This window comes from Lissotriton vulgaris, chromosome 9 (assembly GCF_964263255.1).
Source record: "Lissotriton vulgaris chromosome 9, aLisVul1.2, whole genome shotgun sequence".
Taxonomy (NCBI): Eukaryota; Metazoa; Chordata; class Amphibia; order Caudata; family Salamandridae; genus Lissotriton; species Lissotriton vulgaris.
The window spans coordinates 698,438,609-698,453,068 of NC_141697.1; positions in this window are offsets into that span (position 1 = coordinate 698,438,609).

Below are 14,460 nucleotides of genomic sequence, written 5' to 3' on the forward strand. Positions count from 1 at the left end.
CCACGCCTACATTGGTGGTGTGGATAGTGAACTGGCAAAAGACGCATGAGCTGCATGGATAGTGGCCCTACACCTGTGGTTGGTTCCATAAAGTCAGTTGGGTATTCTGTTACGGTTTCCAACTGTCAATGTGAATTAAAGTATTCCTAATGTTTTTGTTGCGTCTAAAAGAAAACATTGGCTTTTGAAACTCACGTTTGTTTGAAGTGAGTATGTGCCACTTGTTAATTATTTTCTTGATGGCATTGGATGAAGAATTGTAGGTCGTGACACATATTAAAGTGTTCGTCTCCAGTAAGGCTGACTGTGGTGTGTTACGAGACCTTTTGTGTGCTTGTTCAAAAACCTTTCTAGGGTAAGATTTCTCCCGTAGTTTTTTGGTGAGTTTGTCAGCCTGTCTGGTGTAGTTTTCAAGGTCTGAGCAGTTCCTGCGGATTCTTAGGTACTGTTCGATAGGTATATTGTCCCTCAGTTATCGTGGGTATGCACTATTGAAGTGGAATTGACAATTGCAGGCAGTCGATTTAGTATATAGCGTACTCTCCAATTTCCTGTTTTTGGCTATGACATTGATATCCAGGAATGACACCTTCGTATTGTTAGATGACATAGTAAGACGTAAAACATGGATTTAGAAGGTTTATCCAATTTTCAAATGTTTTTGTGCTTTCTTCATCCCATGCCAGATGATGAGGATATGGTCTATGTATCTCAACCAGCTGCGGATATTGCCAGTGTATGGGGTGTTAGACCAAGGGGGATATTCTCAAGAACATGTGATAAACATCGCAAAATTAGCTTAAGACAACTTTGGATATTCCAATCTATCGTGGGAAAATAACACTGTGTTACGTTGTATTCACAACCCTGCGGCACCATGCGATAGTCCCACAATAACTTATCAAATGCCCGCACTAAAATCAACTCGACGTCGCAAAAATGAGAAACATCAATGCGGAAAAAGTTGTGATGCCCCAAATCGCAATACAAAAATCAGCGACAACCAGTGACAGGTCTGCAATCCCCACGCGAAAATGCACTGTAAAAGCAAAAAAACCCACACCAAAACCAAATTAAACTGCGTAGCACCATGGATGCACCCGGACAGAGTGCAGAGGACAACCTGAACCCCACAAGCCCCACGGTGGTTCAGCCAGGAACCCCGTGTTCGGGGGAGGGCAAAGAGAAGAGGAAGAGGAAGAGGAAGAGGAAGACAGGTTTAGTCCGCAGGAAGACCGGGTCATCGTCACGGAGGTGATAGAACAATACCAATAACTGTTTGTCACCTCCACTGCGACATTGGCAACACAAACGAAAAAATGGCAGTCCATTGTCACCAGCGTGAATGTAGTATGAGTGTCGAGGAGGTCAATGGAGGAGGTCAATAGGCGGTGGCATGAAGTGCACAGCCAAACCAAGGAGAAACTCGCTGCCAACAGGAAGGCAGCAAAGGCGACTAGAGGTGGGAGTCCTGCGTCACAGGAGGAACTGGATGAGCTGGAGGAAATGGTGGCCACAGTCATCTGTGTGGAGATGGTGCAAGTAGTTGGGGGTCTGGACACAGCTCAATATGACCTGACCCAACATCAACAGGGTGAGTAACGACCAGGGACTGGGAGGACGGAGGGAGATGGGCACAATGGCACACATGCACAATCATGTGCAGCACACTGCACGCTCACAATGAGTGTGAAACATGTCACTGATACCCTTGGCACAATGCAGCACACATAGAAACACCAAGTAGGCCCCCGTCCACAATGTACACAAATTGGCTCCCCTACATATCACCAATCCCACAACCTACCCATGCACATGTGCTAAATCCAGAAAAGCAGCGGCTCTGTGAGCCACACTGACAATGCAAGTGACACTGCATAACAGATAGCATGGCTACACTCACAACACATGACACAGTGCACGAGACGACATTGAGGTGGCTGAGTGTGGACCACATTCTTAAAGGAGCAGGTCACACTCTGACACATCCTTGTGCACCTACAACCCATGACGTAAAAAACACATCTGCAGACAAACAATGCACAAGAGTACAAAATTTGTCCAAGAGTACAAATGACCCAAGTCGCAAACATCCCAGCACCCGAAAAGCACACAAGTCAAAGGTACACCGACTCAAAGGGATAATGGTCCGCCAAATCAGAGCTGCAAGGGCGACTGGCCAACAATGCAGCACACACACATAGCAATAACAGTATATCAACATCGATGACAATGTGGTACAAAGTGCAACCCTTACACCACAGGACAGAGACACAACTAGTGCCGCTCATATTTAGGAACTGGCCAATCACATCTGGCATTGCATGACACTGTGAGATGATAATGTACGAGTACAACCACACATCTGACATGTACTCGAAATGTCCACTGTCCCCATCAAATAGGCAGCTTCACCAAAACAGCCACAATGTACATTGTCATGCAGTCTGAATGTAAATATCTACAATGCTTCAACATACATGGAACACACTCTTAACCTGCATCTCCCCGTTACATTGCAGAGGGATAATCAACACCTCCTGCAGAGCAGACCACACATCTCTACAGTGATGATGTAGAGAACACCCTGCACATTTGCCTAGACACCCTCTAACGGCTAATGGACAGCCTCTGCACCCCACCCCCAGGAGCAGGGCAGCCCAGCTGCATCGTGGTGACCACAAACCCTGCACAGGCCACACAGCAGGAAGCACACACCACCACGGCTGGCTCACAGGACCCCCACGACCAACACATGGAATTTCAACGCTGTGTGTTAGGGTGCCAGGAGAAGATGACTGGTCAGCTGCGGGTTGGGTTTGACCTCATGGCAGCCAAACTGGTTGCCATATGTGGGTGTTTGAGTCCCATCAGGGACTACTTACAGTCCCTAACGGACACCCATTGTCCGCACCATGCTCACCAACAATCCTTGGCTGACCTCGCTGGGGCCATTACTCGGATACAATAACTGTCTAGTAAGACAGGCTCCAGCGATGACAGCACAGAGTTGGCACAGATGCGGAGGACAATGGAGACCATGGAGCCGATGCAGCCAGGAAGTATGGCTGCCACGGCTGAACACCAGCGAGACGTAGCTGGCACTGAGCTTGTACCAGATGAGTGCTACAGGCGGTTGTATGTCAGTACAACGCGATCTTTTAGATAGCGGTACTTTACAAAGCAGTTTTTACAACGCAAGTCGTTACAACGACTTGGGTTGGAGGGTGCGGATTGAGGATTATTATAATTTTGTATTCCAACATCAGCCCACGTAACAGTAGGGAAGGTGTTGGAATATAAAATTACAATATTCCTTAACCAACAGCGCCATCCAGCGCAAGTCGTAGTAACGACTTGCATTGTAATGGCAGCGTTATAAAGGTAGTGCGGTGTGAACACTGCGTTGTAAACGATGTTTCCTGCTACAGGCACCTCGACACACACATCTCCGCCCCCTGATGTGTCATTGGCACACAGTGATGCAGCCCTATCACCTTCGCACTTTGATGTGTCAGTGGCACACAGTGATGCAGCCAGAACACCACCACACACACCTGACACACCAGACACACAAGACGTTTCAGAGGAGTAAGATGTGTGGGGTAATGACTGTGTGAGGAAGGAGGTAGTTGCATCCATCCCCACCACATGGCCTGTCCCTGCCTGGTTCAGCCCTATGCATCATGTCCTGGAATGCAAAAGACACACAACAACACCTCCCACTGTCCCCCGAAACACTCTGCAATATTCACCTGGACCCCGACATGGCCTGCCATATCTGCTCTGCTACTAATGACACAGAAATCCGCCTTCGGACTGAACTCCCCCTCTTCTGATTAACTTTGCATTCCCCCAAGGACTCTGTTTGGCCCACCACTGGGCAACCTTGGTATGTGGGCTTGAACTGGCCATGGACTGCTCCAGCTCCGACACTCCCCAGAATGGGAATAAAACATTCCAAATCACACAGATGGTCATGTCTATGTTCACTCACGTATAAAAGTATGGATGAATGTAGGGACATTGATTGCACAAAAAGGTACACCCTGATAAATGCCATCAATGCGCATGTTTGACCCTGACCCACTTGGCCAGTTAGATGACTGTGAAGGTGTGAACTAGCTGTGGCCTCATTGCACATGAACAACAATCTCGCAACCCCCCAACGTAGACCCACGTCCATGTATTAATTAGGGCTGTGTGTAGAAATGTCAAAATCGGTAGCATGCCTGAAGTAGTGTCCCCCATTGCATGTGGCTACAGAACATCTATTTGCATGACCTACTCACACACATCAGTGTGGACACAGCCTGTTTTGATGGATCACATTGATCCACATGGCAAGAAGTTGGACACCATACTAACATTGCTGAAGACACGTAAGAGCGCAGGTCTACCAGCAAATATCCCTAACACAATGTCTGGCTCACAGAGGTGGAGCTGCCAATAGGGACTCACCACCAATGTACATGCAGCAGTCTGACCCTCCCTGTGTACGGACAATGCTTATTGAGGCACACGATTTGTCATACTAATCAACACTCATCACAGTTGTTAACTGGTGAAGTTGCATGGACTTTATTAGCATGTGCGTGTAGGCACAGGCAATGAATTGGCCACAATATGCAGACAAATGTTTAAGAAACTTACAGGCAGCATGGGTATGTGTTGAGGTGCAAGAAATGGAGAGGCAGAAATGAAAACAAATCATTACGGATGGCAAAGTTCTCAGCCCACCTTGCCTTGCTGGACGAGTCATGTGATGTTTGGTGCCTGCTCATTGCCCAGTGTCGGGGACATGACTCACAGCCCATGGGATCTGCAAGGAGCTGTACCACCGGACTGGGCCAACTGTGTGCTCTGCTGACAGTGAGCTGGTGAAAGGGACCAACAAGGTCACATGTGCTGCTACATTGCCATGTGTATAGTCTCCCTCCAGCAGTATGTCAGATTTAGGTACGTTACCTAACGACGCTGTGCAGCTCTGCCCGTGGGGCTGCATCACCTTGCACGGGTGTGTAACAACATACCTAGGTGCACGCACATGCATTCTGAGTCCGGGAAAATGCAGACATGTCCACTGTTGTTCTGGGATATGTGACCATTCCTCCACGATGCAACACAGTGTTGGTACCTGTGCTCTGGGTGTCAATCAGTTGTGGCTGCAGGAAGGTAGTTACTCGTCCATGAATGCGAGCGCAGCTTCATAGGCAATCAGTTCCAGAAGTACGCTGTTCTCCAGTTCAAGGAACACGAGGGAGATCCAATCCATTAACTGGTCCTGACAGATGTGCTCAGTCCACGCAGTTTCACCAATCAGCACTACATTGGGGAGCACCTCAATGTGGTCACTGCAAACGATGACTTGTGCAATCTCCCATCCACTACTGCCACTACTGCCCAGAGTCACAATTTGTCATGAAAGTTTACACATCAAGACCATAATTCAAAACTCAATCCTAGACCCGCTTGGTTTATGTTGTTCGCAGGATAAGCTTGATTGCTCGATTGTGCGGTTTTTGGGCGTCAACGCGTTTCGATGGCTTTTTTTTAATATTGTGCCATCTTTATCAAAACTGAAAGATAAGTCTCTCCTATTTTACGGCACTGGATGGTTGTCACATATATAAGAATCCTGTTGGTAAACATATTTAAGTCAGTATCTTACATGGAAGCCACTAAATAACATTCCTATGTTGCATCTATTTTCAATTTGGACTCTACAGGCTTCACATTTATTCTTTATTAATGCATGGGCTTTGAATTATGGTCTTGATATGTAAACTTTCATGACAAATTGTACTGTCTATGTCTGTCTCTCCCCATTTTCGTTTAAAAAAACCCCTTTTTCATGCTATTGTTTTAATTCAGTCGATATTTTGTGTCTGCAATACATGGTGTAGCAGGAGAATTACGAATTGTAGATACATTTCAGAACTGTGATTGTGATGATACTGTATAGGGTGTTTATGGAATTATAATCTGTTTTTAAATGTTTTTTAGGTTTTGTTTTTAACATATAAATAAAAATTTCAAATACTTTTTATATAAAAATTGTTTTGCCTGTGATTGATTAGTATTAGTGTCCATTACAAATATATGGGTTACATTTCTCAGCATTTCCGCCAAGGGAATTTTCTGATTTTACCATATGCATTAGTGTCATGATCCACTCCACGGGAGCCTCCTAGGGCCAATCTTGTGCACTAGTGTATTTTCAATTCCACGTAAACTTTCCTCTTGCTGAATACTGGTGTATAGGGCCTCCACGTCCAAACATATCATGGTTTCTTGTAGGGGACTGTAATCAAAGTCCGCTAGGATATTGAGCAGGTGTTTAATATCCCTTACATATGATCTGATTCGAGTGACGAGGGGTCGCAGGAACCCGTCTGTGTACTTAGAGAGAGGTTTCCACCATAGGTCAAATGCCAGACAAGATGGGCCTGTCTGGTGGTGGGGTTCTGCCCTTATGTATTTTAGGGGTTGTATAGAATAGAGGTATTCTAGGTTCATCTGTGTTAAGAAAGTCCCTTTCATTCTTCATCTTACAATTTCTCTCCAATGCTTCAGCAGTTATTCTGGAGATGTTTTTTTATGGATGGCTGTGGGGTCCCTCTGCAGTTTCTTGTAGTGTCTCGCATCCGAGAGGAAGGTTAAACATTGCATTTCTGTAAGAGTTCACATCCTGTATCACAATAAATCCACCCTTAACAGCCGGTTTTATTACAAGGTTACTTCAGTTGCCTAATGATTCCAGCGCTTCTTTTTCCTTTCTGCTCAGGTTGTTGTAGACGTTCCTTCTAGGTTGTAGTGATTCTATCTCCTTGGTGATCCCTTCCTCAAATGCGATGACCTCTGAGGGCATCATAGATGGGGGTGGACAGAATGTAGACTTTTGTCGTAGGGGTGTGTGGCCCGTGTCTTTCTCTTGTCGAGGTTTTCCTTCAAAAAATATCTTGACTCGGATCTTTGTTAAAAATTCACTCAATTCACATCGGGTTTTAAACTTGTCCATTCGAGGTGGGGACAATACAAAGCCCTTTTTGAGGATCCCCAGTTCCTCCGTGGTAAGATCCTCATCTGTAAGGTTGACAACTAGGTCTACATTGAGCTTGAGCCCGATTGTTGGTCCCTCGTCTGGCTCCTCGTGTTCATTCCTCTCATGTCATCTTCCCACTAGACTCTTCTGTTGCCTCTCTTACCCCGTCTGCCACTTCTCCCGCCCGGACTAAAAAATATTGTTCTTATTAGGCTGGAAGTATGGTATGTTCTGGTATTGAGGGGGGGGGGGGGGGGGGTACTTGAAACTGTTGTGGACTGTATGGTCCTGGCCATGGGTACATTTGTGGTGGAGGGTATGATGGGTTAAAATCCCCTCTTCTGGGGGCCGACCAGTCACAGTGCACAGCTTAAGACCATGTGCAGTATGGTTTTGGCTGCTTTTGGGGGTGATGCCATGAGGCCTGGCAGCAGGCTAGATCTTGTGGCCAACCCTTCACTGCACAGGGGAAAGGCCTTGCACAGCATGCAGTAGCCTGCATGCGGTGGTGTGGCCAACCCTACCATGTAAGATCTCAGGCCCTGCACAGAATGCGGTTGGCTGGATTTCTGGGGGCTGCGAACAGACCTTGTGGCCACCCCCCTGTGTGCAGCATTGAGTTGGCTGCATGGGAGGGGTTGGCCACAGGACCTGGCTGCAGGCCCAGCCCTGGAGCCACCTCCCCGCTACGCACGGCCGTAGGTTGGATTTACGTATTGTAATTAAATATTACTTAACCTTAAAAAACTTTAAAATTCACAGAAAAATCAAGAGTTAAAGTAAAGTTACAATTAGGTGAAATGTTCAGCAACAAAGTAATGTTTTAAACTCTAAAAACCATTGAAATTCGCCAGTTATAGTTAGAGTTATTTCAAGTAATTATGACTCATGCACTAAGGTAACTATAGCTTGTGCCGTCACCATGCACAGCAAATTACCTCACATATTACAACACTCATGACATCTTTTTCACATAATTGATAATATCACTCCAACATTTGCAGTGAAATTATTGATGAGAAAACTGTGAATGATGGGTGAGTGAACTACAGTTACCTTAGGGCACTAGTTATAGTTACTTGAGATAACTAACTATAGCTGGTAAATTTCTGTGTTTTTTTAGAGTTTAAAATGTAGACTTTTGTCGTAGGGGTGTGTAGCCCGTGTCTTTCTCTTGTTGAGGTTTTCCTTCAAAAAATATCTTGACCAGGATCTTTGTTAAAAATTCACTCAATTCACATCGGGTTTTAAACTTGTCCATTCGAGGTGGGGACAATACAAGGCCCTTATTGAAGATCCCCAGTTCCTCCGTGGTAAGATCCTCATCTGTAAGGTTGACAACTAGGTCTACATTGAGCTTGAGCCCGATTGTTGGTCCCTCGTCTGGCTCCTCGTGTTCATTCCTCTCATGTCGTCTTCCCACTAGACTCTTCTGTTGCCTCTCTTACCCCGTCTGCCACTTCTCCCGCCCGGACTAAAAAATATTGTTCTTATTAGGCTGGAAGTATGGTATGTTCTGGTATTGAGGGGGGGGGGGGTACTTGAAACTGTTGTGGACTGTATGGTCCTGGCCATGGGTACATTTGTGGTGGAGGGTATGATGGGTTAAAATCCCCTCTTCTGGGGGCCGACCAGTCACAGTGCACAGCTTAAGACCATGTGCAGTATGGTTTTGGCTGCTTTTGGGGGTGATGCCATGAGGCCTGCCAGCAGGCTAGATCTTGTGGCCAACCCTTCACTGCACAGGGGAAAGGCCTTGCACAGCCTGCAGTAGCCTGCATGCAGTGGTGTGGCCAACCCTACCATGTATGATCTCAGGCCCTGCACAGTATGCGGTTGGCTGGATTTATGGAAGCTGCGAACAGACCTTGTGGCCACCCCCCTGTGTGCAGCATTGAGTTGGCTGCATGGGAGGGGTTGGCCACAGGACCTGGCTGCAGGCCCAGCCCTGGAGCCAACTCCCCGCTACTCACGGCCGTAGGTTGGATTTACGTATTGTAATTAAATATTAATTAACCTTAAAAAAACTTTAAAATTCACAGAAAAATCAAGAGTTAAAGTAAAGTTACAATTAGGTGAAATGTTCAGCAACAAAGTAATGTTTTAAACTCTAAAAACCATTGAAATTCGCCAGTTATAGTCAGAGTTATTTCAAGTAATTATGACTCATGCACTAAGGTAACTATAGCTTGTGCCGTCACCATGCACAGCAAATTACCTCACATATTACAACACTCATGACATCTTTTTCACATAATTGATAATATCACTCCAACATTTGCAGTGAAATTATTGATGAGAAAACTGTGCATGATGGGTGAGTGAACTACAGTTACCTTAGGGCACTAGTTATAGTTACTTGAGATAACTAACTATAGCTGGTAAATTTCTGTGTTTTTTTAGAGTTTAAAATGTAGACTTTTGTCGTAGGGGTGTGTAGCCCGTGTCTTAAAATGTTCCGTTGTTACTTAACATTTCACCTAACTATAACGTAACTTTAACCTTTGGGTTTTACATTGAGATAGATAGATAGATAGATAGATAGATAGATAGATACATAGATAGATAGATAGATAGATAGATAGATAGATAGATAGATAGATAGATAGATAGATAGATAGATAGATAGATAGATAGATAGATAGATAGATAGATAGATAGATAGATGGATAGATAGATAGATAGATAGATGGATAGATAGATAGATAGATAGATGGATAGATAGATAGATAGATAGATAGATAGATAGATAGATAGATAGATAGATAGATAGATAGATAGATAGATAGATAGATAGATAGATAGATAGATAGATAGATAGATAGATAGATAGATAGATAGATAGATGATAGATAGATAGATAGATAGATAGATAGATAGATAGATAGATAGATAGATCTACACCTATCTACCTCTCTATTTACGTATTCGTTGAAAAAAACAAAGTGTAAAGTGACGTTGTAGTTAGGTGAAAGTGTCAGAAGTAGCTTTATGTTTTAAACCCAAAAATTCACTGACTTTAAAAAGTTTTAGTTCACTGAGCTAACTATAACGTGCACCCCTGTAATGCATTCCTTATGACCTCATATATTACATCACTCATGACATATTCAATGACATTTTTGAGTATTATCTCTATGAAGAGCTGCATAGAGAGTGAAGTCTGCGTTTATTAAGGTTTCACCACCTAATTCAACTTGAATTAGAATAGAGGGAGTTGGCTACAGTATTAATTATATAATTAATATGTTGATTAATTTATGGTTTACATGATTGTGCAACATTTAGTACTTTTTATATATTTTAAAAGCAGTTTTGATATTGTTAATTAAACAACAGTGGGATGGATGATGTCCTGTTCACCGGGCAAACATCAAGTGCCACGCGGGCTTGCCAACTGTGTCTGGTTGTTTTTCTACTTGAGGTTGACTGTCTAAATTTTGTTCAGTACAGGGTGAAGTTGGTACTTGGGAGGAGCTTGGTTCACCTAGGAGGCTTTTAAAGCATCTGGAGTTTAATTTGTCTATAGAGTAATTTATAGAGTAATTAAACAGAAGTAGGTTGGGTGATGTCATCAATGTTGTAATTTGAGGTGTTATTGATGGTGTTATCAATGATGCCAATGAACATGTCATGAGTGATGTAACATATTAGGTCATAGGTCATAGGTCATGCACAGTGGGAGTCAAGTTATAATTCTTGAAGTAAACTATATCTGGTAAATTTCAGTTTTGTTTGTTTTGAAACACTAGTTTTTATATTAATACAATTCCTAATTGTTGGTATATTTGTGGTGGAATCTGAAGGAGGTTTCCAAGGAAGGCAAGTGTCTGATGTTTGATTCTGCCTGCTGAAGTGTTAGAGGAAATTCAGTTGAGGAAAGGAAGTGTGAGAATAGAAGTGAGAAAATGGTACCTGTTTACTTCAAAGATTGTATAATGTGAAATGTATTTGACTAAATATGTGTGAGTTTGTGTTCTCTTATTGAATTGTGATTAGAGAGGTGAAGATGTGTATTTGCGTAGGTTGTAAGGGATGGAGTAGAGTGGATGAGAAAGTGTATTATTGTGGGAGAGGAAATGTGAAAGTGTGAAGATATTGGAACTGGAATGGATGTCACTTGAGTGGTGACTTACAGTAATATGTTTAAGGAAATAACCAGAAAAATAAGGTACCCCCCACTATCTTAAACTAATCTATGATTGCACAAAGCAAGCAAAGCAGGTGAGCATGAAGCGCTCTAGAAAAGCACCCTTGTCTCTTTCATCCAAGCATCTACCATTCATCTTTTCACCCTTCTATCCATCTGCTGAATCCACCATTTCATCTTTACATTCTGTCATTTGTCCATTTTCTCCTCTTTCATTCAATCTTTTTCCATTCAATCCATCAATTATCCATTTCATCCATCCATTCACATATCCATCATATATGCATGCACTCCTCCATACATCCATCCACCCACACATCCATCATTTGACTTAACTGTCCAACAATAAAGTCTGTAATCGATCTATTCATCCTTTTGTCCAATCATCCATTCTCTCAGATTTCCTTTTTTTTAAAATATGTTTCTATTCGTCAACATCAAGATTACAATTTCATTTTCATTATGTATTTCACCAAGATAAGAAAATCAGATAACATTCATTATAACAAATTAATTCCTTAAAAAGTTCATAAATTCATACATTCATTTAGTAAATTCTATCCATACTGGTTCTTGCTGACTCAACGTAAAACAAATTATTAATTATCTTACTGTATGCTTACAGCTCCCCCAGCCTTTGCTTCCATTCTATTATTGGAGCCCATATTCGTCTCGCAACTTCTCTTCTTACCCTTCCCTTTTTTTCATATAAAGCCTGTTCCAAGGTAAAGATCGCCAACAGCCTAGAAACCCATTGATGTGATGTCGGTGGTCTGGGATCTTTCCATAGCGATGCTATACATAATCTACTTAGTACCATGGCTATATACAAAAACTCATAGTGAGGTATTTCCAAGCCATCCTTAGCTACTCCTAAAATCATTACTTCATCCGACAATGCTATATTCATTCCCAATGAATTATTAAAAAATTGTTCCAATTCTTGTTTATAGCTATCTAAAACAGGACATGAAGCAAACATATGAATCGTATCAGCTTGGGTAGATTGACATCTTGGACAGGTTATACCGCTTATTCCACCCCACTGTGCCACCCTGTGGGGGGTATGATACAGTTCAAACAATGTTTTATATTGCTGGGTTTGCAAATTTGTTGTTCTCAGCACCGTATTTGACATTTTTAACGATTTCTCAGCCTCATTCCCTGTCAGCCCCAGTTTAGTTCCCCATTTCTCAAACATTTTTTCAGAGTCATCCTCCTTGTATTTACATATTTTGCCATACAACTGCGATATGGAACACCCTGTTTCTTTTCTTATATCTTCCATCAAGTCTACCTTTTGCATATCAGCATCCCCACCCCGCTTTCTTGATAGGACTGACCTAATTTGTAAATATTTATAAAAATCTCTATGCCTTAAATTATATAGCCGTTGCGCGTTTTCATATGTGATGATTACCCCTGCCGCCCCTACAAGGTCTCCTATAGTTTTTACCCCTTGCCTGTCCCAGTCTTTCATTATGGAATCATGGAATATTCCTGGGAGCGATGGGTTCCCATATAGCGGTGTATAGTAGTTCATTCTACCCAATTTTAACTTCTTCTTAATGGTAGACCATATAGTTATTGCAGCCCCCAGGGTCTTAAAGAGTACCTTCTTGTAATAGCTTTTCTCATCATATTTGAGCAACCATCTATCCGAGTCCTTAACCAAAAGCTCGTACACATCCGGAATCATATTCCTCCCTCTCCATTTATCCGTTATATCTCCCCCCAGCATCCCTCTTATATATTGTAAAACTGTTGCCCAATAATAGGCTTTGAAATCGGGAAGCATCAACCCACCACGTTCTCGGGCAGCGACAGAAATGTTTGGCTGCGACGTGTTCTTCCTCCTGCCCATATAAACCTGTTTGTTACCCCTTCTAGCTCCCTAAACCATTTATTATCAAATAACAGGGGAATGGTCCTTAAAAGATAGAGCACTTTAGGCAAAAAATACATTTTTATCAGGTTGCACCGGCCGATTGTAGTCAAATGTAGATTGTTTAATCGATTAAAATCAATTTTAGCCTTACGTATTATATGTTCTAAATTTTTCCCCACTACTGTCGAGATATCAGAGGTGATTGAAACCCCTAAATATACCGCTGTCTCGGTGACTCTTTGATCTGCCAGCGTTATTTTTTGATTTATTACAACTTGTGTTTTATCTACGTTTAGCTTATATCCTGATAATTTTCCGTATATAGCTGCCTCTGCTTCTATTGCCCGTAATGCCATTTCTGGATCACAGGATGTGACCGCCAGATCGTCCGCATACCCCAGAATTTTTGTTTCATGTCCGTTCAAAACAATTGGCCGTATGTCTATATTCTGTTCTATGCTCCTTATAAATGTGTCTATATATAGGGCGAAGAGAAGTGGAGAACAAGGACATCCTTGTCTGGTTCCCCGCCCAATCATTATCGCATTGCTCATTTCACCCATAATTCTAAGTTTTATTCTTGGATTGATATATAGTGCCCTGACAGCCTTTATAAAAGCGCTCCCAAGGTTTACCTTCTCTAACACTGCCCAGAGGAATCCCCACGAGACCCTATCAAATGCTTTTTCTGCATCTAATAATATTAGTGACATATGGTCTCGTGAGGCTGCCGTTCCATCAAACAGGGTTACAACTCTCCTGATATGTTCTGTAGTGCCTCTCCCAGGGATGAACCCATGCTGTCTGGGGGATACTATCTTGACTATTACCTTCCCTAATCTATTTGCCATGATTTTCGAATATATTTTCACATCGCTATTCATTAAACTTATTGGTCTATATGACCCAGGATTAGTTGGTGGTTTATTTTTTTTAATAAACACTATCATAGTTGCTTCACTCCAAGACTCTGGGGGAGGGATACCTTTTTGAATATTAATTATTAAATTATAAAAATCCCCTTCTATTTCAGGCAAAAATATTTTATAGAATTCTAATGGTATAGAATCTGGACCAACAGCTTTCCCTGCTGGAAGATCCAAAATTGCTCTATGCATTTCCCCTCGGCTAAACATCATTTCCAAAGCCCCTTTATCAGCAGCATCCAGTTGTTCTAAATTAGCTCCTTCGAGAAATTCCTCTATCTCATGCTTCTCGCCCCCTTGATCAGGATTATAAAGTATTTGATAAAATTCTTGAAACCTGGCACATATATCCCTTGGTGCTGTCACCATACTGCCATCTTGAAGCATCACCCTTTGTAACCGCCTGTCTTGTTCGCGGGGCTAATATGCGGCCGATCTGTTCGCTGTATTC